Source organism: Elaeis guineensis, chromosome 9 (assembly GCF_000442705.2).
Source record: "Elaeis guineensis isolate ETL-2024a chromosome 9, EG11, whole genome shotgun sequence".
NCBI classification, from domain to species: domain Eukaryota; kingdom Viridiplantae; phylum Streptophyta; class Magnoliopsida; order Arecales; family Arecaceae; genus Elaeis; species Elaeis guineensis.
Window position 1 is genome coordinate 28,539,934 of NC_026001.2, and position 25,967 is coordinate 28,565,900.

Here is a 25,967-nt window from a genome sequence, read left to right on the forward strand (position 1 = left end):
TTTTTCGAAATGCCAAACCCTGACCCATCAGCCCAAGTACTTAATTAAAAGAATTAAGTGTTGTCTAGTAGGTCTAGAATTGTGAATTAAGACCTAAGACAATTGCATAAACTTGTGGGTCAATGGGTTAGATGAATTAGGTCCATAATTGGGTTAGACCTAAGGTTAGCTTAAAAAATGGACTAAATGGAGTAATTGGTCAAATCTAATCAAAAGTTGAATTAGATTAGGTCAAGGATACTCTAGACTCAACTTCAATAGTTGTAGTTGAATGGGTCCATGTCTTTAACTAGACCAAGATGGACTTAATTCATGGCTACGTGGTGGAGCCCTATTTACTAAGTTGATCAAAATTAAAACTAATGAACCGGTTGGTGTCTAAGGTAAGTTCGGCAGTTTTGACCAATGGTTCTTAAGCGGGAGCTACTCGCATTGATTCGATCATTGACGAGTTAATGGCAAATCCCCACCACTGATCTCACTTACCTGGCCAATTCTGGTAAGTTAGATTTTGATTAGATCACTTGGTGATTAGAGCTCACCCATGTCATTAGGTAAATCTGTGTGACTGATTTAGGTGCTCCTAATGCTAGCTTTAATTAAATCTTTTTTTAATCTGACTTGGTGAAGTCATGAGAGGATTGAAATTGGCTGGATGATTTCTTCTCTATTATTCTTTAATAAAATCCTCAAAATTATTAGGTCCCTAAAATGATTAAGTTATAATGATAACTAAGTCATAGCCTCCCATTAAGTGAGTGATAATGAGTCCATTAGTTCAATGATCATTGGAGGCCCAAAGGCCTGGTACTCATTGGCTAATGGAATTATTATTCATAATATGATAATTTGATTGAGTCTTTCTAATGGTGGTTAGGTTGGCCGATCAAAGTCGGGCCTGATTATTTATTGGTCCGATTCACTAAATTAAGTCATGTTAATGGTTGGACCTAACCAGATCTTTTCAGTGGAGGCCAAAGCCTACTGATTAGGTTCTGGAGCAAAATGAATTACTAGAAGTTGTTTAGAGAAACAACTGGTTGAGAACCTACCCATAGATGCACATGGGTTGACCAACCAAAGTTGGGCTCGTGTGTAGTCTGTGTGGATTCTAGTACCCATTAAGGAATTAAAGTAATTCCTCGAATTGGAGGATGAGGCTACCAGTTCGTAAAAATATTGGGAAAAACTTTAGACTAAAGTCCAAGTCTTTAGTATTAATTTATGTACTAATAGAGATCTCATTTTCCTTTATGCAGCTATGGCCACTACCCTGTCACTCCGGTCATTATTAGATAATGACAAGCTCATGGGACCCAATTTCGATAGCTGGTATCGAAAATTGAAAATCATCCTTGAGCATGAGCGGATCCTTTATGTAGTAACGGATCCAGCACCTGAGGAGCCAGCTCCGAACGCTAGTAAGGCGATCCGAGACACTTACTTGAAGTGGCTCAATGACCGCACCACCGTTCGATGTATTATGCTGGCAGCAATGAATGACGAGTTCAGCCGAAGGTTTGAGAACGCCCAGCCACAGGAGATGCTTCAAATGTTGAACGACTCCTTTGGCATGCCTGACGACGTTGAAAGGCACAAAACTAGTTGTGCCATTTTCAATGCTCGGATGAGGGATGGAGCCTCAGTCACTGATCATGTACTGTACATGATCGAGATGATTGAGCGCCTAAGCAAATTGGGCTTTCCTCTGCACGAGCAGCTCGATAAGGATGCGATCCTTAATTCCTTGCCCAAGTCCTTCCTCCCATTCCTTACTCATTTTGAATGACAAAGCCTGCAGTAAACTACCATGGATTATTGGGGTTGCTGCAGAACTTTGAGAAGGATCACCAACTCCATAAGGAGTCGGTGAATGTAGTGGGAGGGTCTTCTTCTCGTCGTCAACCCTTTGGGAAGGGGAAGAAGAACAAGAAGAAGAAAAATAAGATGGTGCAATCTCATGCTGGGACAGTAGCACAGGGTCAGACCAAGAAGCGCAAGCACGACCAGAGCCAGGAGGAGTGCTTCTTTTGCAAGAAGCACGGGCATTGGAAGAGGAACTGTCCTCAATACATTGCCTCCTTGGACCCGAATAGGCCAAAGAAGAAGCAAGGTAATTATATAATAACTCCTTGCAACTTTTCAATTTGTGATACTACTGCCTGGGTATTGGATACCGAAAGCCCTTATCATATTTGTAATTCGATGCAGGGTCTGCAGGTCAGTAGGAGATTTGATGAAGGCGAGAGGTTCCTGAACGTTGGAGATGGAAGCAAAGTTTCAGTTCTAGCTTTAGGAATCATGAGTCTTGTAATCAATTCTCGTAATGTAATTCTGAGTGAATGTCACTATTGTCCAAGTTTTTTTATTAAATATTATTTCTGTAGGTCTTTTGGCCATGTACGGTTATGATTTTTTAATAAAAAAAAATATTTGCAATATCATTTTGAATGGTGTTACAATATTTGTTGGAAATTAAATAATAGAATTTACTTACTATCACAGCCTGTTAATGTGGTTCAAAAACTTCGATAAACGCTCTAGAATAGATAATGTGTCAGAAGTCTACCTTTGGCACTGTAGGCTAGGTCATATCAATAAGAACAGGATAAACAGGTTGGCTCAAGAAAGAATTCTTGAAGTTAGTGATTGTGAATCACTTCCAACTTGTGAGTCCTGTCTTCTTGGGAAGATGACCAAGTCACCTTTTATTGGAAAAGGTGAGCGAGCCAGTGAACTTTTAGGTCTGGTACATTCTGATGTATGTGGACCCATGAGCTCAAGTGCAAGAGGTGAATTTTTCTACTTCATAACCTTCACAGACGACCTATCTAGGTATGGGTATGTCTATTTAATGAAGCATAAGTCGGAATCATTTGAAATGTTCAAACTATTCCGAAATAAGGTAGAAAAATAAACTGAAAAGTGTATTAAAACTCTTCGATCTGATCGAGGAGGTGAATACCTTTCCAATGAGTTTCTGACGTATCTAGGGGAGAATGGGATTCTCTCTCAGTGGACTCCTCCTGGAACACCACAGCATAATGGTGTGTCTGAAAGGAGGAATCGGACCCTGTTAGACATGGTTCGATCCATGATGGGGTTTGCTGGTCTGCCGATCTCCCTCTGGGGATATGCGCTCGAATCGGCTTGTTACCTTCTAAATAGAGTTTCGAGTAAGTCTGTAGCCAAAACACCATATGAGATATGGATAGGACGTAAGCCAGTACTCTAGCACCTTAGGGTTTGGGGGTGTCCGGCTTATGTTAAACGTTTAATTACAGACAAGCTTGGACCTAGGTCTGACAAGTGTAATTTTATAGGGTACCCAAAAGAGACCAAAGGGTATTATTTCTACCTTGCTGATGAGCAAAAGGTGTTTGTCAGCCTTAAGGTAATTTTTTTAGAAAAGGAGTTCCTTAGTGAAAAAACTGTTGCCTCTAAGGTCGAACTTGACGAAGTTCGACAGGTGAAAAAATCGACACATGTTACTGAACCTGAACCGGATTTGATTAGATCAGATCCAGAGCCCATTGATTATGCACCCTTAAGGCGGTCTGATAGAGTACCACATCAACCGGACAGATACTATGGTTTCTTGGTCCGGGATGGTGATCCTGTCGAACTTAATGAAAACGATGAGGATCCGATCACCTACATGGATGCAATGCAGAGACCTGACTCTGAGAAATGACTAGAGGCCATGAAATCCGAAATGGAGTCCATGAAGGTCAACGATGTGTGGACATTGGTTGACCCACCCGAAGGAGTAAAATCTATAGGGTGTAAGTGGGTCTTCAAAAGGAAGAGGGGCGCAGACGGAAAGGTGGAGACCTATAAAGCCCATCTGGTTGCCAAGGGATATCGTCAACGTTATGGTATAGACTATGACGAGACATTTTCTCCTATGGCAATGCTCAAATCCATTCGGATTATGCTTGCGATAGCTGTCCATCTGGACTATGAAATCCGACAGATGGATGTGAAGACAGCTTTCCTAAACGGAGAGCTGGACGAAGAGGTGTATATGATACAACCTGAAGGGTTCACATCCACAGATGAGTCTAAGGTGTGCAAGCTATAGAGGTCCATTTATGGACTTAAGCAGGCATCTCGGAGTTGGAACATACGTTTTGATAGGACGATCAAAACGTATGGCTTCGTTAAGAACGAAGAAGAGCCCTGCATTTATAAGTGGGCTAATGGTCCAGTAGTAGTATTTCTTGTATTGTATGTGGATGACATTCTCTTAATCGGGAATGATGTCCCTGCATTACAGGGAATAAAGATTTGACTATCGTCACAGTTCTCCATGAAAGATCTGGGAGAAGCTTCCTACATCCTAGGGATGAGGATCTATAGGGATAGATCCAAAAAGTTGCTTGGCTTATCCCAGTCCACGTACATTGATACTATGCTGAAAAGGTTCAGCATGAAAAATTTCAAGAAAGGCTATCTACCGATAGGCCATGGAATTTCTCTCTCGAAGAGGGATTGTCCGACAACACCTCAAGAGAGAGAGCGTATGGGTAGGATTCCATATGCTTCGGCAGTGGGATCTATCATGTACGCCATGACATGTACACGACCAGATGTGGCATACTCACTAGGGGTAGTGAGTAGATACCAATCTGATCCAGGAGAGAATCACTGGAAGGTTGTTAAAACCATCCTGAAGTATTTAAGAAATACTAAGGACCAGTGGCTTATATATGGTAAATCGGACTTGAGACTTATAGGGTTTACAGACTCTAGTTTCCAGTCTGATCGCGATGATAGCAAGAGTGTGTCAGGATTTATTTTTACCCTTAATGGTGGGGCTGTCTGCTGGAAGAGTTCCAAGCAGCACACTGTGGCTGATTCAGTATGCGAGGCGGAGTATATTGCTGCATCAGATGCTGCCAAAGAAGCGGAGTAGCTGAAAAAATTCATCATCGAGCTCAAAGTAGCACCCTCCCTTGTTGGTCCAGTTCTGCTCTACTGCGACAGCTCTGGAGCCATAGCTCAAGCGAAGGAACCAAAGGCACACCAGCGGACGAAGCATATTTTGCGTCGCTACCATCTCATCCGGGAGATCATGGATCGAGGTGACATCGACCTTCAGAAGATCGACAGAAAGGAGAACCTGGCTGACCCATTCACTAAAGCCATTGCGGTGAAGGAGTTCAACGACTACAAGTCGAAGATGGGTATTAGATACTGCACCGATAGGCTTTAGGCCAAGTGGGAGATTGTTGGAAATAGTGTTCCAAAGCCAATCGTCAGCCTGTTGACGGTTGTGCTCCTTTTGTATTAGTACATGAATTATAAATAAATAAAAATTATTTTGATATTTTTTATCACAAATGTTTCATCTTCTAATGAACTCCTGTGTTGTGGTGAAGTCCTTAGGACTATTTAGACTCGACAAAGGAGGATTTGTCGCTTAGTCCTTAAACATGTTCACGACCAAATGATACGTTGTTACCAAGGACGACAACGTTTATCGAGCATAGGTCGTTGTGTGCCATATGGGTTGGTTGTCCTCATAACCAAAGAGTGTGGAGACACTGGTATGGCATACAGGTGAGATGTAATGGTACATCTGCACTGAACGTGACCAACTCCGGAGCTATTTATGCTGTCAAGATTTGCTCCGATGGGATATGGGTATAAATATCCCTCCGATCTGAGACCGCCATGGTGACTTGCAAGCAACTCACTGCACTTAGGCACTGGACTATCTGAATTTCTAATTCAATGACGGAAGGCTGCTGGGTGTAGTCAAGTACTTGACTTGTCGATGCGTGTGTCAAGATGGGATTGACCACTCCAGTTTAGGAGCTGTGTACAGTCGTGTTTCAATTTAGCTAAACCTTGGCCAGGGTAGTCCTAGTGAGGAGTCACAGGACTAATTGAGTCGAGCACGATTCGGATGATATCATCAGGGTTAACAGTTTAACCCTGAGTCATCCTAAACACAGGGGTCAAAAGGGATGAATTATACGGTAACCATATTCATTTAGGTTCTGAATGTTGCGATTATGATTATTCGATCTATCCGATCGTCGGGTACCATTGCTAGATGGTCACTTCGATTAGTACAGGAATTGGTTCCTGTGCTACCGGCTTAGGTTCGAACCTGCAGGGTCACACACATTAGTGGTTCCTTTCTGATCAGATGGCTGATTATGAGTCTTATGTGTCTGAAACTCTATGATTGAAAATTAAGATTCTCTGATCATGAGTTCCACACATTTTGGGTACCGGAGTCAAAATTTTAAATTTTAAATTTTGAATTTGAAATTTGAACTCTTTGATCAGGGTTTCATATCGATGGTCTCTGATGCCTGATTGCCCATCGGATTTGGACTCAATATTTATGAGAGGTTTAATTAGTGATTTAATCACTAATTAACTCAATTTGATGGAGTAATTATTTTTGGATCAAGTCCAATTGAATTGGATTCAGTTTGGATTGACCAGATTAGGTTAAATGTTGACCTAATCGCTAAGGTGGTTTAGTCCCTGATTTGATCAGGGGTTAGGTTTAGTTAATTTCTGATTTGATTAAGATTTTATTGAGCCTAATTAAGCCTAATTAAGTTGGATTTAATTTATTCTAATTGTGCTTAACCTATTTAGATTAGGTTGGCTCAATTAGGTTCAAACCACCTTGACTTTTCTCCCTGCGCCACCTCACTTCTTCTATGCATATTCAAATTCACGAGAAGCAACTTCTCATGAATTTTCTCCATGCAGAAGCCATCCCACGCCCACCCTTGTGCGCCAAATATCTGGATAAAAATAAGTTGGTTGGCCATTCAAATTCAAAAGAAAGTTTGAATTTGAATGAGCAACCAACTAATCCATGCGCCATGGTTTTATCTTGTGCGCCCCATATTTTACACGAGAAAATATTTCTCGTGTAAACACTCTATGCACAAATCAACTCACACCCCTTCTCTTCTCACGCACAAGTGGATAGGGATGAGTTGGTTTTGCATTTGAATTCAAATTTGATTTGAATTCAAATGTGCAACCACTTATCTTTATCCTCTCACGCGGATAAGACACGTTCGACGTTGTTTTAAAAAGAGGAGAAAGGTGGGACGTGCGTAGAAATTTTAGGAGAGAAACTTTGGGGCATGAGAAAAGTTTGTGCACAAGGTGAAGGTCCAAAACCTTCCGAGAGAAAAAGAAAGAAAAGAAAGAAAATTGAGCGCAGGGTTTCTAGTGTGTACCCTAAGGTTTCTACCTAGGGTTTGGGAAGTGAGATTGGTGTGCCACGAGTGTCGTGAGTCCACTAAATTTCAGGAAGAGATCCATCAGCCTCTCAAGCAACCGTGCAAATGATTCGGAGCATCCAAAGAGTCGGCACACATTGATCGAAGGAGTTCGATCAACATCTGCCATCAAAAGGGTGAAATCACGAACTAGCATTCGTGAGGAGCTGATCAGACGGGAGCTTCGTGTGGACGATCCGCAGAGGCCAGACATTTGTGTGGCTGCGATGTGATGATCAGAGCCTCCGACGGTGATCAGATTGCGGTGATCGACTACCTGCAAAAGGTGATGTATTCTGAACACAGTACTGTAAAAGGTTTACTGATTCAAATTTGAATTTCAAATTTAAATGCATGCTGTTGTATCATATTTAGATCCTAGTGTAGGGTTAATTTATGTTAATTAATGAGATTAATTAATAATTTCACTGTAAAATAGTAATTTTGAAAAAGTTTTAAAATTACCATTTTGCCCCTGCACTAAATTTTCGCTTCACGATCGGACTGCCATACGCCGGCAGTACGAGGATTCGGCATATCAGGTTATACATCTAAATTTTTTTTTTACCGTTTAATGACTGAATCATTTATTCTTAAATTAAATTTGTTATCTACTAATTTGACTGATAATTTTATAGAGACGATGTGCCCAGAATGCGACGAATCGGGCGAGACAGACCGTGCCATATTGTGGGGGTTTAAGATCGTTTGCTCGTCACATGAAGCACATGGTAGCTAATTTTTAATTTCTAATTAGCATATAATTCTCTAGTTATTTCAAATTTTTTTAATTAATTCTCAAATTATAGAGAGATGTTGAGAGTGGCGAACTTTCTGGTAGGATCGGTGTCTACCAACGGAGCCACCAGCGACAGTCAGGGAGTGGACGATGGGGAGCCAAGAGTTCTTTGTAAGTTTTTTCAATTATTTTTTCTTTCGCAATCTAATTTTTATTAAAAAATTAAAATAACTCTAATTTTAATTTTCAGGATCGTATGACAGACATGAGATCCCAACCTACCCCTGAGAGCTCGACCACACCAACAGATGATGAGATCTGTGATCAGATACTCGGTACGAGATCCTATTATGTTAGGGGTCTAGGATATGGGATCACTACTCCCTCATCTTCACGCTCATCTAGGGCTGACATCCATTTTGCGTGCGAGGCTCGGCTGATGGAGGTGCAGAGGTAGGTTATCGAAGATCGACAGCAGGCTATCGTGGATCAACAGTAGGCTGTCATAGATCGACAGCAGGCTGAGCACCGAGCTCAGGAGTTGGCTACATGCGTCGACAAGTATCAGCAGCTCCAAATCTAGATGATGGAGCGGATGGCGCAAATGGAGCAGACGATACAGCTGATGAGGTAGCAGCTGACCGATCTGAGCTCCGTCGAGCGCTCCCCATCCCCAGCTCATTCTCCAAATACCGATATTTGACAGCTTATTGATATATTTTTTTATTTCAATTCTCTTATAATTTTAATTTAATATAATAAAATAATAAAATTTATTTATAAATTTATTATGTAAATTTTTTATTTTTATTTTTTAATTTATAAAAATATTATACATATAAATTAAAAATATATATTCATATTTTTTTTTAAAAAAATATGACTAAATTATTAGTGATGAAATTTTTCACAATGAAAGATTCATCGTAAACAATATTTTACTAACATAATTTAATTTTTTAATAAATATAGAATTAACAGTGATGAAAAATTTTTCATCATAAATAATAATTAATAACATAAATATTTGTCACAAATTGAATTATTTATGATATAATTTTTCATCGTTAATATTATTTAATTTTATTTTTTAAATTCTTTTTATTAAATTAATAGCAACAAAACTTTTTCATTGTAAAAAATATTTTTTGCGACATAAACTTTTAGTCGCTAAAATTTTGAAATTAATAGCGATGAAAATATTTTCATCACTATTAATTTTTTATTTATTAGCGACAGTATAATTTATAGCAAATATTTTTTTTTTTTACAATTAAATTTTTTCATCTTTTATTTTTAACGATGAAAATTTTTTTCGCAAATATCTTTTATTAGCGATGAAATTTTTTTTCGATCGTAAAATATTATCAACGGTGGGATTATTAGCGACGAAAAATTAGCGATAAAATTTTTGTTGCTAATATCTATTAGCGACGAAAATCTGTTATTAGTGATGAAAATCTTTCGATGCTAATAATCTTGATATTAGCGACGAAAATCTGTTATTAACGATGAAAATCTTTCGACACTAATAATCTGTTATTATCAATAGGACCATGTCATGCTTACTAGCAGCATGAGAATGACACACTCTATTTTTCTAGGAAAATTCCACTCCATCCAATTAGTGCAAAGATAATGAAATGTTGACTGTGGATGTAGGACATTGAGCTGAGAACAAAGTTGCATCCAAATTGTACCGAAGATTTGACAAATACAGAACAAATGGTCAATTGCTTTCGATGCTTGTCCATAATTCACACAAGGTCCAAGGTATGTGCCAAGTTTGTTTCTAAGAGCCTCTCTTGTGTTGAGCTCTTTACCCCAAGCAAGCTGGAGAAAACATTTGATCTTCTATGATGTACAAAGACTCCAGAGCACAGGTGCAAATCTACAAGCTACTCATCGAAGGTTCATAAATTTGTAGGGTGATGAAGAGGAGAATTCATCATTATTAGTAGCTTTCCAAGCAAAGCGATCCTCATATGCACTAAGAGAGATCCTGGATAGGAGACAATGCAGGTTAGTGTACTGAACCATGGTGGGGTTGGTGGTGTTTGGAGGTGGATTAATGGACCAAGTTCTGAGTTTTATGGTTGAAGGAATGGGCAACCAAACCGTTCTTCTTGTGATTGAGTGAGTATAGCTCAGAAAAGATAATCTTGAGAGGAGCATCAAAAGTCTAAGGATCTTTCCAGAATTAAGTATGTTTCCCATTTCTAGTTTGGAAGAAGATGCGATGCGGTTCTAGAATGATGGTAAAGCACTAACCACATCACGCCATAAGCTTGAGCACCTTCTAGGGGGTCTCCAACAAATAGACAAGCAAACCCTCTGGTAGTAAGCAAGATTGATTTATTTCTTCCAAAGGCCATTGTTACCAAGAAGCATCCTCCAACCCCATTTAGCAAGCAGTGCCATATTCAACATCTGAATATCCTTAATACCCAGGCATCTCTCCTCTTTCTGTAGACACACGATCTTCCAACTAACTTTGCAAGATAATCCACCGGTGGATGAAGATCCAGACCATAGAAAGGCTTTTCATTGTTGATCTATACTTCTGATAACCCAAAATGGTAGTTAAAGTAAAGAGGTGAGAAATGAGTTTATCACAGTAAGTCGACTGGTAAAGGATAAAAATCTGCACTTATAAGTCGACAGTCGAGACTCAATTATGCTGAATAAGAGGCACCACTCACCCTTGGAAGTTCTCTTACCACTCAGAGGTAATCCTAGATATTTGAAAGGGGTTGGAACCAAAGAACAATTAACCATGTAGTGAAAGATTAACTAGACAAATGATAGCCATTAATCATTGAATATGTCTCCAAAGAGTATGAATCACATGGAAGCATTGGCATTAGTAAGACTATATTCGGAGATTGATTGAAAATAACAATTCAAGTGTTTTGAGAAAGCCATGAAAATGGCTCTAGAGGTTTTTGTTACATCATAACCACAACCGTTATCATCATCATTATATTTTTTTTTATTATTGTAGTTGATAACAAGAAAAGTGGGGTAAGATCCCACTTGAAATTTATTTAAAAAATGCCAATACTAGTAATTACTACTTATTAGAAAAGATCAACATCAGCTATCACAATCGAAAATTTTCTATGTGAGAAAAATAGGGCTGAAAGTGGATCAGATCTCGTACCCATATATCCATGTCCATATTTATTTTATTTGTTGAATAAAAATATGAATATAGATGTTAATCGAATGCAAAAATTCATATCCACATTTATTTTTAAACAGATAAGAATGCAAATTGGATAAGAAAATATGGATAAAACATGGTTATAAATTAGATAATTAAACTTTATATCCATAGAATTAAAAATATTATCAAATGTATAGTTAATCAAATTAATAGCATTTTAATATAGTTATATATTTCTCTTAAAAGTCCATAAAGTTATATTAAATTAAATAGGATTATAAATAAAATTGAATATTCAGATATCAATCAACTAGTTCTCTATCTACATCCATATTCATTTCTCTTTGACAGATATGGATATGCATATGGACATTAGCCAAATGCTCAAATTTCTATCGATAAATTTGGATACAAAAATAGATCTGAACAGACATTATGTGGTCCATTTTTATCCCTAGAAGAAAGCTCTCAATATTCTAGGCATGCATAAAAGCATATAGATAAAACCCATTATATTGTAGAAAAACAATCCTTAGTAGATCTCTCCGCCTTTAGACAATAAACTATTAATTTGTTCTTCTAGAGTGTAGATATGTGCACATAGATAAGTGTAAACAAGTGTCATTTCATAATTAACATTCATTATTTTCCTTTGTTACAATAAGTTAATAATAAATGTTATTACCTTTTTCCGAAAAAAATGAAGAATATAATAGATGATCTCTCGTGAGAGAAAAGATCGGAATTGGGCGGTTGCTAACAGGATAAGATCTTAAGGTCGGTCAAGGCCCTCAAGGGATATGGAAAGGGGCACGTTGGTCACGGACAATGAGTGACTACGGCAAGCAAGTCGCCGGATTGACGAAGTCCATCCGACTTCGAATCTTCAAATGATAAGTTGATAGATGCGTAGTGGTGCGGCTTTGGATTGGGAGTCTGTGGACGGTCATGGCCGTAGTTTTTGGACCGTAGTCCTCGTGGAATCCTTCTCTCGTAAGACCTTGTCACTCGCTTCATCTTTGGACCGCGGAAATTTTGGCCTAACAATTCACCCAACCACCATTCAAAGATGGACTCGATCTTTATCTCTGGCCATACGTCGAATACCAATCAACTTTTGGTATATAAGAATAGTCAATCAAGTTCCATGGAATGAGTAGGAAGGGAGCATAAGTTTGAGTTGATATGGCTTCGCTACAAAGTATAGGGGAAACTTCAATTGGTGAGTTACGCAAGTTACTCATGATGGATCTAGGTATCTTTGGTTAGGACGGCAAGATTTAGTGTACATTAAGTGTGATGGCCCAACCAAGCCCAGCCCAGCCAGCAGATCAAAGCCCAATAAAAAAAAAAGAAAAGGAAAAACAGAGTAAAATCGGGAAGAAGACTCCCGGTAGGAGTCTTCATCTCCGGCGAAACCCAAGCGAATCAGGAATCCTAGGACCCTTCGGAGTCCTAGGACTCTCTATAAGAAGACCCCTTTCCCTTTAGACTGAAGATCGACCTCCTCCCTCTCTCTTTCTCTCCGTTTTTCTCAAATCGAAGCCGCGGATATCGTTCGGGTTCTCGCCGTGTTTTCTCGCCGGCGAGGTCACCGGAGGTTAAGGTAAGTTTCCCCTCTTCTTCTCCTCTTTCTTGTTCTTCCTCCCCGTGCAATTGTGCGCGACTGCCGGCGACAAAAGTCACCGATTTTCGGTCGGGAAAGAGACCTCTGTTTTTGGGTCTCTTTTCCTTGAAGTTTCCAGCGCCGGCGATCGGAATTGATCGCCGGCCACCCTCCTCCGTGACCGGGGGAGTGATCCCCGTCGGCCGCCGGCCTCCGCCGCGGCGGCCGTGGCCCGAACGGCCGGTCAAGGCCGGAGAACCCCCACCGTCCCCTGTTCGGCCTGGAAGGAACCAAAGAAAAAAGAAAAGAAGAAAAAGAAGAAAAAGAAAAAAGAAGAAAAAGAAAAGAGAAGGAAGGAAAAAAGAGAAAAAGAAATGGAAAGAAAAAGAAGAAAAAGAAGAAAAAAAAAGAAAAAAAAGAAAAGAAGAAAAAGAAAAGAAAAGAAAAAGAAAAGAAAAAAAATAATAATAATAATAAAATAAAAAAAATATATATATATATATAAGTAAATAAATAAATAAACAAATAAATAAATAAATAAATAAATAAATAAATAAAAAATAAAAGAAAAATTGATGAGAGAGAGAGTTTCTCTCTCTTCTCTCTCTTCTTTCAGACTGAACCCTGATTTTCTCTCTCTAGAATTGGACTTTCTCTCTCTAAAATTTTCTCTCTCTAGCATGTTTCTCTCTCCTGATGGATTTCTCTCTTTCTAAAGTCATCCTTCTAAGATTAACGTAGGGGAAGGCTTCATCTGATGATTCTGATCGAGTTTAGAGACGAGTCTGATTTTAAGCGAGATTTTGATTTTGGAATTTGTTAGATTTAATTTTGAATTAAAATTAATGAAAAAATATAATTTTGGATAATAGGCACAGAAGAATCTCCTAGAAGTTAGTCGATCTGTTCATTCAGTGCTCCGTGAAAGGTAAGTAACGAATCATCTTCTCGAGATAGTCCATAAATAAATAATTATTCTCTGAAATTATGTATGATTTATGAAATTATGTTTTGAAAGAAAAGTGCTTTTGAAATATTATGGTATGTCGATTTATGCACATGTTCAGTAAAATATTTATGATATATTATGATACAAAGTATTTTGATACAGATCGAATTTATGCTCTCAGCCTAACTATATTTCAGTGGGCCCCGCCAATGGGGATTATACGTTGGTACTTTGTGGACCCTGCCAGTGGGGGTTGTACGCTGGTATTTATGGACCCTGCCAGTGGGGGCTGTGCGTTGGTATTTCTGGACCCTGCCAGTGGGGGTTGTGCGCTGGTATTCTGTGGACCCCGCCAATGGGGGTTAAATGTTGGTCATAGTCGAGGCTGTTGAGTTATGAGTGTTTTGAATCGAATCGGATTTATGATTATATTATATGTGAATATTTGAAAATATTTGATTTGTATTAAATCAGCATGAAATATATTTTTATGTTTAATTACAGCATTATTCTTGAAAATTATATAATATCTGAAATATCTGGTTGAAATATTTGTTACTTACTGGGCTGTCTAGCTCATTACCTTTCTTTCTATTTTTCAGATTCAGATAATTAATTTCGAGCGTGGGAAGAAATATTGGGACAGAGCTTTTAGAGGCAAGATTTAGCATTGTCAACTTCATTGAACTTAGATCTATTGTTTTGTTTTAGCAAAAATTTTATTGGATGTAAGACATTTGATTTAATTACTTGAATTACAGTTTAATAATAATAATTTGAATTTATTCCGCTGTGATGCATTGATATCGTGATGAGATGCCTTGCATGCTTATGGAGAGAGTTCTTCATGAGTATGCGGCGGTTGCCGCGACCCTCGATTCACAATCTCGGGTCGGGGGCGTGACAATTAATATGGTATCAGAGCATAAGTGGATAAATTATGACACATAAAATTTGACATAGTATGAGTGTAGGTGGGTAAACATTAGGAATATTGGGACGTTAGAGTATGAACACTATAATAAACCCATCCTAACAAATAGATAAATGAATCTAATAAGGTTTTACTACTACAAGGTTACCATGCCTCCCCGTAGAATGACAAGAACTACTCAAGGAATTGCAAGAGAGACATCACAACCACGGGATGGTGGCACTCCCCATCTGACCAGTGGCACCCCTCAGGAGGAGGGAGTCGTAGATCCTAATGGGAGTATTTCGAGAGCACGTCAAGAACCAGATATGGCTCAGTTAATGCAGACCCTAATCAGGATGGTACAAGCGCAACAACAAATGCAGCAGCAAATGTTTGAACAACAACAGATACAACGAGATACACAACAACATCAGCATCCACCACCACAACATGGAGAGCAACCAGTACAACGGAACAACATTTCAGAATTTAAAAAGCTTGCACCTCCAGCTTTCAAGGGGACTACTGAACCTTTGGAGGCTGACAACTGGATAATGGAGATGGAGAAGGCTTTCGCTGTCCAAGAGTGTCTTGATGAAGAAAAGATTCGATATGCAGCTTATTTACTATAAGGAGAAGCATACAACTGGTGTCAGCGACTACAGCGCAAGCATGAACAAGACGGCGAAATACTTACCTGGGAAAGATTTTGGATTGCATTCTATGATCAGTATTTTCCTCGGAGTATAAGGATCCAGAAAGAGCAAGAGTTTATTTATTTGAAGCAAAAGGGTATGAGTGTGACTGAATATGAAGCAAAATTTACAGAGTTAGCAAAATTTGCTCCGAGATTAGTGGATGGTGAGCAAGAACGTGTTCACAAGTTTGAGATGGGACTGAGAACTGAGATTCGAAAATAAGTGGTTCCATATGAATTGACAACTTATGTAGATGTGGTAAACAAAGCACTGATAATTGAAAGGGAAGTCAATGAAGAACGCATGGAAAGGAAAAGAAAGCAAAGAAAGAGAGCACAATCAAATGATATACAAGGGCAGAATAATAAAAACATCAAAAGATCAGCTAAGGGAGCAGTAGACAATAAGACTCAACAGGTTGATGGTGAGCCGTGCTCCAGATGTGGTAAAAATAATGAAGACAATGATTGCTATTGGAATACCGGTGCTTGTTTCAAATGTGGACAGAAGGATCATAAAATTGCTAGCTGCCCACTAAATGCTGAAAATCAAGTTGGCCAAAGAACTCATGAAGGACAACATAAGGGTGGCAGACAGATTTCTAAAACCCAGGGAAGAGTTTATGTACTTACTCAACAGAATCCACAGGCTTCCAATACAATGGTGACAGGTATGAAAAATTTCAAGGACGAAATTTCTTTTTAGGGGTGAAGAATGTGATGGCCCAACCAAGCCCAGCCCAGCCAGCAGATCAAAGCCCAATAAAAAAAAAAAGGAAAAACAGAGTAAAATCGGGAAGAAGACTCCCGGTAGGAGTCTTCTTCTCCGGCGAAACCCAAGCGAATCAGGAATCCTAGGACCCTTCGGAGTACTAGGACTCTCTATAAGAAGACCCCTTTCCCTTTAGACTGAAGATTGACCTCCTCCCTCTCTCTTTCTCTCTGTTTTTCTCAAATCGAAGCCGCGGATATCGTTCGGGTTCTCGCCGTGTTTTCTCACCAGCGAGGTCACCGGAGGTTAAGGTAAGTTTCCCCTCTTCTTCTCCTCTTTCTTCTTCTTCCTCCCCGTGCAATTGTGCGCGACTGCCGGCGACAAAAGTCGCCGATTTCCGGTCGGGAAAGGGACCTCTATTTTTGGGTCTCTTTTCCTTGAAGTTTCCGACGCCGGCGATCGGAATTGATCGCCGGCCACCCTCCTCCGTGATCGGAGGAGTGATTCCCGTCGGCCGCCGGCCTCCGCCGCGGCGGCCGTGGCCTGAACGGCCGGTCAAGGCCGGAGAACCCCCACCGTCCCCTGTTCGGCCTGGAAGGAACCAAAGAAAAAAGAAAAGAAGAAAAGAAGAAAAAGAAAAAAGAAGAAAAAGAAAAGAGAAGGAAGGAAAAAAGAGAAAAAGAAAAGGAAAGAAAAAGAAGAAAAAGAAGAAAAAAAAGAAAAGAAGAAAAAGAAAAGAAAAGAAAAAGAAAAGAAAAAATAATAATAATAATAATAAAATAAAATATATATATATATATATTATATATATATATATATAAGTAAGTAAATAAATAAATAAACAAATAAATAAATAAATAAATAAATAAAAAATAAAAGAAAAATTGATGAGAGAGAGAGTTTCTCTCTCTTCTCTCTCTTCTTTCAGACTGAACCCTGATTTTCTCTCTCTAGAATTGGACTTTCTCTCTCTACTTTCTCTCTCTAAAATTTTCTCTCTCTAGCATGTTTCTCTCTCCTGATGGATTTCTCTCTCTCTAAAGTCATCCTTCTAAGATTAACGTAGGGGAAGGCTTCATCTGATGATTCTGATCGAATTTAGAGACGAGTCTGATTTTAAGCGAGATTTTGATTTTGGAATTTGTTAGATTTAATTTTGAATTAAAATTAATAGAAAAATATAATTTTGGATAATAGGCATAGAAGAATCTCCTAGAAGTTAGTCGATCTGTTCATTCAGTGCTCCGTGAAAGGTAAGTAACGAATCATCTTCTCGAGATAGTCCATAAATAAATAATTATTCTCTGAAATTATGTATGATTTATGAAATTATGTTTTGAATGAAAAGTGCTTTTGAAATATTATGGTATGTCGATTTATGCACATGTTCAGTAAAATATTTATGATATATTATGATACAAAGTGTTTTGATACAGATCGAATTTATGCTCTCAGCCTAACTATGTTTCAGTGGGCCCCGCCAATGGGGATTATACGTTGGTACTTTGTGGACCCTGCCAGTGGGGGTTGTGCGCTGGTATTTGTGGACCCTGCCAGTGGGGGTTGTGCGCTGGTATTTCTGGACCCTGCCAGTGGGGGTTGTGCGCTGGTATTCTGTGGACCCCGCCAATGGGGGTTAAACGTTGGTCATAGTCGAGGCTGTTGAGTTATGAGTGTTTTGAATCGAATCGGATTTATGATTATATTATATGTGAATGTTTGAAAATATTTGATTTGTATTAAATCAGCATGAAATATATTTTTATGTTTAATTACAGCATTATTCTTGAAAATTATATAATATCTGAAATATCTGGTTGAGATATTTGTTACTTACTGGGCTGTCTAGCTCATTACCTTTCTTTCTATTTTTCAGATTCAGATAATTAATTTCGAGCGTGGGAAGAAATATTGGGACAGAGCTTTTAGAGGTGAGATTTAGCATTGTCAACTTCATTGAACTTAGATCTATTGTTTTGTTTTAGCAAAAATTTTATTGGATGTAAGATATTTGATTTAATTACTTGAATTACAGTTTAATAATAATTATTTGAATTTATTCCGCTGCGATGTATTGATATCGTGATGAGATGCCTTGCATGCTTATGGAGAGAGTTCTTCATGAGTATGCGGCGGTTGCCGCGACCCTCGATTCACAATCTCGGGTCGGGGGCGTGACATTAAGGCAGGACAAAGTTGTCTTTATGTGATGGCTTGATCTTAAAAACGATCGAACTGGGTGAGCATTTGATGACTTAGCATGGGTCACTCTTGACGAGGTGGCTTTAGTGACATAAGATAGACCACAAGATGGAGTTTGGTGACTCAAATAGGATCACCAAGATAATTTTAGATCCCATGATCCTTATCCTAGGGCAATTTGATCCTTGATGATTTAAAATTGCCACAACTACTATGCTGTGTTCTAGCGGTTAGAGATTTTCGGATATCTACAAGTCACATGTTTGGTATTGACCATATGATATCGAAACTACTTGTAATAAAATTCCATAAAAACTTTATTTATTGATCATATAAAATATAGATAAAAATATAAAAACATCTCTTTAAGTTTGGGCTATCAAAAGTTTAAAAAGTGTCAATTAGACCTCAAAACTTTAAATTGTTGCAATATGGCTCAGTCGCCTATATCTGTTAGAGAAAGTTATCAGACAAGATCACCTGATAGATTAATTTTTATAAAATTTCATAACTACCCTTCATACTAACTTAGAAAGAGATTATTATTTTGATAAGAATTGAAAGGAAAGGGAGAAAAATAAGACTTTGAGATCTGTGATAGTAGATGGATGACTTCATCTTTTGAGATTTATGCACGTGGATGGATGATAAAAAATAAAGTACTTTAAAATCCATATAAATGTATGAATGATAGACGATGGAGTGCTTTGAGATATATGCATATAGACCAATGATAAAAGATGGAATGCTTTAGCTATATAGGTGGCTAGATGATAGAGAATGTAGTATTTTGAGATCTATGCATATGGATGGATGATAGTAGACAAACCATTTTGAGATTTGTGCTAGCAAATGATGATAAAGAATGGACCACTTTAAAATTTGTGTAGGAGCGGATGAATGATAGAGGATAGAATGCTTCCAGATTTATACAAATGGGTGATAAAGGACAAAATGCTTTGAGAGTTGTGCAGATGAACATATGATAGAGGATGAATTGCTTTAAAAATTATGCAAGCGAATCGATAATAAAGAACTAAGTGTTTTGAGATGTGCAAGCATATAGATAATGGAGGATAGAGTATTTTAAGCTCTCTATAAACGGATGAATAACAGAGGACAGAATGATTTAAGATCTGTATGGGCGAGTGGATATAGGGGACTGAATGCTTTGAATTCTATGCAAATGAATGAATCACAGATGAAGTACTTTGAGATCTGTGTAGATAAATGGATCATAAATAGAGTGTTGTACAGTCTATGTTGGTAAATAGATGATAAAAAATGAAGCTCTTTAAGATCTATGTATCCAGATGGATGATTAAGGCCAGAGCATTTTAAGATCTGTGTTGGTAAATGAATAACTAAGGATCAAGTGCTTCAAGAATTATGCAGGTGGATGAATGATAAAGAAAGAAGTGCTTTGATATTTACGTACATAGATGAATGACAAATAACGGCCTCTCTAATGAAATGGTATTTTTTATCTATTTTTATTCTATCAATGGTGTTAAGATCCATATAAATGGGGTTGGGTCACATATGATAAATTTGAAGTTTTGGTGGCTAACTGAATAATAATATGATAATAATAATATATTATAATATAGTATAATACTCCATGATAATAATTTGAGATAGAGTGGTCATACTCCATGATCAAACTTAGAACTTCAGCACCAAGAGGAGGTGCCTCCTGGAGAGCACCATTTATGTATCATAATTTATAATTAGTCGGTCTTAGTTACCGAAAAATAAATTCTTTAGGAGTATACTTTTGAGCTACTAAAATTGAGAAGAGGACAAGACGAGCTAGGCAGTCTGCTTCCATCAACCAAGAATGTAATTAAGAGGCACGTTATTTGTTGCACTTCTGCCCATTTCAAGTCGGCCTCACCATTCTCTTTTCAAAAAGATTTTTAAATTAAAACTTTATTTTTTTATTTTTAAATTTTTAAAATTTTGAAACCAAATTAGAACTTTATTTCTTTGGTCTAGGTGGATATTAATAATTTATGTTAATTTTTTTAAAAATAAAAATTTAACGTAAATTTTTTAAAAAAATGAGAAAAGGTATTTATTAGCGACAGAAAATAATTTTTGTCACTAATAAGTATTTAATGATGAAAATTATCATCGTAAATAAATTTTTTACTGAAAAATTTTCGATAGAAACTATTAGTGATGGTCGTTAAAAATTATTAGCGGAGAAAAATATTTTTTCATCGTAAATAATATTTTTAGGAGAAATAATATTTTTTCAGCGAGAAATTTTTTTTGGTAGGAACTATTAGCGATAAAAAATTCTTCATCGCTAATGATTTTATTAGCGACGAAAAAGCATTATTTCATTGCAAATTTTTTTTTTGTTTAAATTATTAGCGATGAATATTTTTCATTGCTAATACAATGCATCCCTTCACGTCCCATCTGAAACTCAATTTCTTCTGAATTGCCCCCCTCACTCTAGCCCAACAGCTTCTCTCGTGCTCCCCATGCATCCGCATCTCTCCCTCTCTCCGGCATCACTGTTCGGTCCATCGTCATTGCCGCGCTCCCCATAGCTGTCGTCGTCACCGTTCGTTCTCGGGCCGCTGTCGAGGTGAGTTTGGGTGTTTTTTTTTGGGGGGGGGTGTTCGGGCCAGGGATGGGGACGAGGACGATGGGTCGGAGCATATTATCTCTGCTCCTTTCTTGGCATTCTATCTCCCTTTCCAAGACTCTCCAAGCTCAATCCAATCCGATCTCCCTACTTTCTTCTACACTTGCAGTAATGCTTTATGAATTCTTCTTTTCTCTGGCCTTCATTCTCTAATGAAGTGGATGGGCTTTCCTTCTCCCCTATTCAAAAGTAAGAAAAAAATAGATCCAGTAGAGGGGCTTGATCATATTTCTTGTTGCCTAATTTAACCATGCCGAATCCAACAAATCTAAAAATCCCATAACTTTGAAATCAAACTCTTTTATTACTCACCTCCTATTTGTACGTTGAACTTATTTATTTTTTGATGGAAAGATCAATTAATATTAAATTATATCATTCCACATCATTATCCTTTTCTAATTCTCCCTACTTAGTATTTATTTTATTAGTATTTAAATTTTTCTTTTCAAAATAGAAGGAATAGTCAACTTTTCTACAACCTTGCATTGGAATTAGGATTTGGGTAAGAGGTGGATAGACTTTTATTTTTTTTAAAATAGAGTCCAATCAGTTTGGCATGTCCAGGAGAAATCATATAGACAAAAAATAGAAGAGAAGAAATGAATAGAGATAAATATAGATCATATCTGTTTGTCGTGGAGTTGCTCTCATGCACCACCCAAGAGGTATGCTAGAGAATTTGTTGGTATACTATAAAAATTTAGATTAGTGATGAAAAATTTAATCATAAATTTTTCTACTTTCATCATTAAAAATTTCTAATGATCAAAAATATTTTGTCACTAGGTGGTCACTAAAGAACCATGGCTAAAAGCTTTCACAACCAAAATAAAAAATTGTTAGAAAAAACTACTATATTTAGTGATAGAACATAAATGGTCACTAAAGATAAATATTAGTGGTGATTGTGTTTGTGGTGAAAGATTAAAAAATGGTCATGTAGAGTTGAAATATGATGACTTGATCAAAAAATAATGACCAAAAAAAAGTTTTAATAAAAATTATTATCATCGTTGTTGATGCAGATTTTCGTCTCGAGGTTGGATCAGCTGAAGTCAGACGGTGACGGTAGGTCGAAAATGACAATGAAAACTGTAAGAAAAGTCTCCGACTGGAGGCGGCTTCAATGGGGATCCTCTGACGCTTAAGTCAGAAATTTAGTAACAAAAGAAAAGGAGTGGTGAGAGGAGATTTTATACTTTAAAGATCTCCTGTAGATTTCTATTTATAGGTGGAGGCTAAAGAGCCGTAAGAAGAAATAGAATCAAGTGGTTGGCCTTGCCTTATTGGATGAGATATTTTCATTATCTTTTTCTTTATTGAGGTATATTTGTTATCTCTCTCCTCATCAGAAATACTGACTTTAGAGAGAGTTTCAAATGATTGATCCTACTTTATCTAAAGAGATATGGTCCTTATTTACTTTGTGGTGAGCTGTCATATCAAGATCATTTGAATTTTTGAAAGAGGCATGAGATTTGAGGATCCATGAGGATAATCCTTCCTTGTTGGCTCCACATCTTTGGCTAGGATGAAATTACCCCCAACATTAGTCCTCTTTCTCTTAAGTCCAAATCAGAATTGGATCGAACGAAGGGAGTACTTCAGCTTTGCCGAAGACGTGCTATGTCTATCACTATCAATGAGGTGAGGGGTTATATCACCTCGATGTTGGTAACTTTTTAGTTATTAAGATCTTCATCAGCTTCGCTCGCTGAAGAGCCAGGGGCCTTCAAGAGTCCTGTAGATTACTCCTCGTTTGTCGTCGAAGTTAATGGATTAAGGGTCCTTGTAAGTTACCCCTCATTTGTTGTCAGAGTTGATGGGCTGAGGATTCTTGTAGATAATCCTTTGTTTGAAGCACTACTCTTTGTAAATATTTTAATGAAAAGCTAGTTTATTCCTTCCCATTGTCGTGTGTGTACATTGCTTACAATTGATGATTATTTTTCTATTAGACTGATCAGAGGACATCTCATTTAAAGCCAATCAAAGGCTTCTTCTATTAACTGGTCCATCAAAGGTCATCTTATCTTTAAAGCCAATCAAAGACTCTTTCAACTAACTGGCTGATCAAAGATCATCTTATCTTTAAAGCAGATTAAAAGCTCCTTCAACTGACTGACCGATCAAAGATCATCTTTTATCTTTAAAGCTGATCAAAAGTTCTTTCAACTGACTAGTCGATCAAAGGCCATTTTATTCTTAAAGCCGATCAAAGGCTCCTTCAATTGACTGGCCGATCAAAAATTATCTTGTTCTTAAAATCGATCAAAGGCTCCTTCAATTGACTAGCCGATCAAAGGCTCCTTCAATTGACTGACCAATCAAAGGCCATCTTATTTTTAAAGTCGATGTTGAAAATTATGTCCTAAAGCTAATTGACTTATTGTAAATAATTAGATTTTGTATATGAATTATTGATCAATGAATAAAAATTATTTTGATATTTTTATCATAAGGTGTACATCTTCTTTATTAACTCTTATGTTATGATGAAGTCCTTAGAACTATATTATGATCGATAAATGAGAATTTATCGAAAGTTCTTAAATGTATTCGCAATCAAATGATATGTCATTAATAAGATAATGATATTTATCGAGTATAGCTTGTTGTATGTCATATAGGTTGGTTGTCCTCGTAATCAAGAAGTGTGGAGATACTAGTACGGCATATAAGTGAGATGTAGGAGTACATCATCATCGAACAAGTGACTTACCTGCTAAGCATTCTACTGTCAAGAGCAGCTTGTGAAATATATGGACATAAGTATCCATAAGATCTGAGATCACCATAGTGATTTGCAAGTAACTCACTGTGCTTTGGTGTCAGACTACCTGCATTTCTAATACAGTGACAGAAGGCTACTGGGTACAGTTAAGTATTTGCAAGTCTGTATATGGATCAAGATGAGATTGACCCCTCCTAATTATAGGAGTTAATGCATCACTGTATTTCAATTTAGTAAAATTTTAGTCAGGATAATCTATGTGATGGATTTAAAAGGTTGAAATATAAAATGGATGACTGTTTTAAGGTTGACAATTAAACCTTAGGTCACCTTTAGCATTAGGGTCAAAGAGATGAATTATGCGGTAACTATATATCAAGGTTCTTAAATATTGCTTTATAAATATTTGACCTATCTGGATATCGAGTATCATTGCTAGATGATTACTTTGATTAGTATAGGAAAGAGTTCCTATGCTATCGACTTAGTGTTCGAATCTATAGAGTCACGCACAAAAGTCAAACAATATAGGAAAGAATTGACCAAATATTTATATATTCAATTTGAAAGTATAAGACTTGATTGAATATGTAGATTAACTTAATTAAGAATTAAATCATAGGTCATATAGAATTAAACACTGACTATGTTCAGCTAGCACTACACATAAGATGTGGATTTGATTTCAGAGATGAAATTGATCAAATCAAAGTTTCATGCAATTATGAGAGAATGGATTGAGTTCTAATTACTTTAGATTAGATCTAATTTAATTGAACTTAATTTCAGTAAGATTTGATTGGGTTAATTTATCCAATTAGACTTGGATAAGAATCTTAATTGGATTAAGATCAGCAGTCTTTTTGAAATTGATTCGAATTGGATTCGAATTGGATTTGAATTAATCCAAATCTGAACCAAATCTGATTTGGTACACTTAGCCACTTTTCTCAAATATTCTCTTTCCTTATGAGCTGGCCAAGATGGTTGGAAAGGGGTTGGAAATAGCCCCCTCCCCTTGGGTGTGTGCTATAATGAAAGGAAGCACCTCTTCTACTCGCATTAAGAATCCTTGTGCTTGAGGGAGTTTGAATTTGATCCAAATATAAAGAATCTTTTTTCTAGCACCCAAAGGAGTTTAATTTGATCTAGAACCTTTTGCATATATAAGGAGGGTTGTGGAGAAGGAGAAAAGCAATCAATTGTTGAACTAGGTGTGGAGACAATCTCCCTTGGGCATCCCCTCCTATTGGCATGCTTCCTTGGACGTCTCCCTCCCTCTTGACATCCTCCCTCCTTTTGTGGTGGTGTGTGGAGCTCTTCTAAGGCCTTAGGATCTGATCATAAGTTTTCATCTCCTTCCTCTTTGAAGAAAATGTTCATCCCTCTCTCTTATGGCATTTGGCATGCACACAAAGTAGAAGACTGCGCATCTGGATCTCACGAAGCATATTGATTGAGAAGCTTCAATCTTGATCCTTTTCTGTTGTGAATTAAGATAAAAATTTATAAATATTATAAAAAATTTTAATTACTAATCTATTCTTTCTTCTGGCATCCGATGCGATCGGATGAATATTTTTTTTAATTGGTATCAGAGCCAAATTTATATGTTATGATCGCATAGTCAAATTTTGATATTTTTTTGATTTTTTTGATTTGATTTTACATTAAAATTTTTTATATGATTAAACCTTGGTCTCTTCTGATATCTTCTATAATTTTTTATTTGATTTTGACCAAAGTATTGAATCAAAATTAGCCCCTGAATTCGGACTACTAAAAATCTATTTTAGCAAAAATTTTCTATACAGATTTTTGTGCTAATTTAATACCTGATTATACATGGATTTAAATCTGTTTTGATAATTTTTTTGTGATTTAATTTAATTAGAGAGTTGATGTTGGAATCAACCTCAGATCTGAATTTGTTTGACTAAGTTTCAGATCTGATTTCAGCATAATATCGATACATATTTGATCACATCTCTAATCAGAATTTTTCTATGCAATCATACATATGTTTGAAATAGATTTTTAGATTATTTCAAATCTAAACTAATAATTTTATATGCTATATAAAAGTATATTCAAATCTAAAATAAACTTATGCACTGATCTAATATGATTAGATGCACATCATATTTGTATGATCATGTGCATGCATAATTTGTATGATAATTTATATGTTCATATAATTAATTTTTGAAATTAGATTTCAGATCTTAATAGTCCAGTACTTGAATTGAGAAAATCACCAAGTCGTCCGATCATAAGAGCAAATAGGATTTAAAGATCCTCTCTTCCTATTCG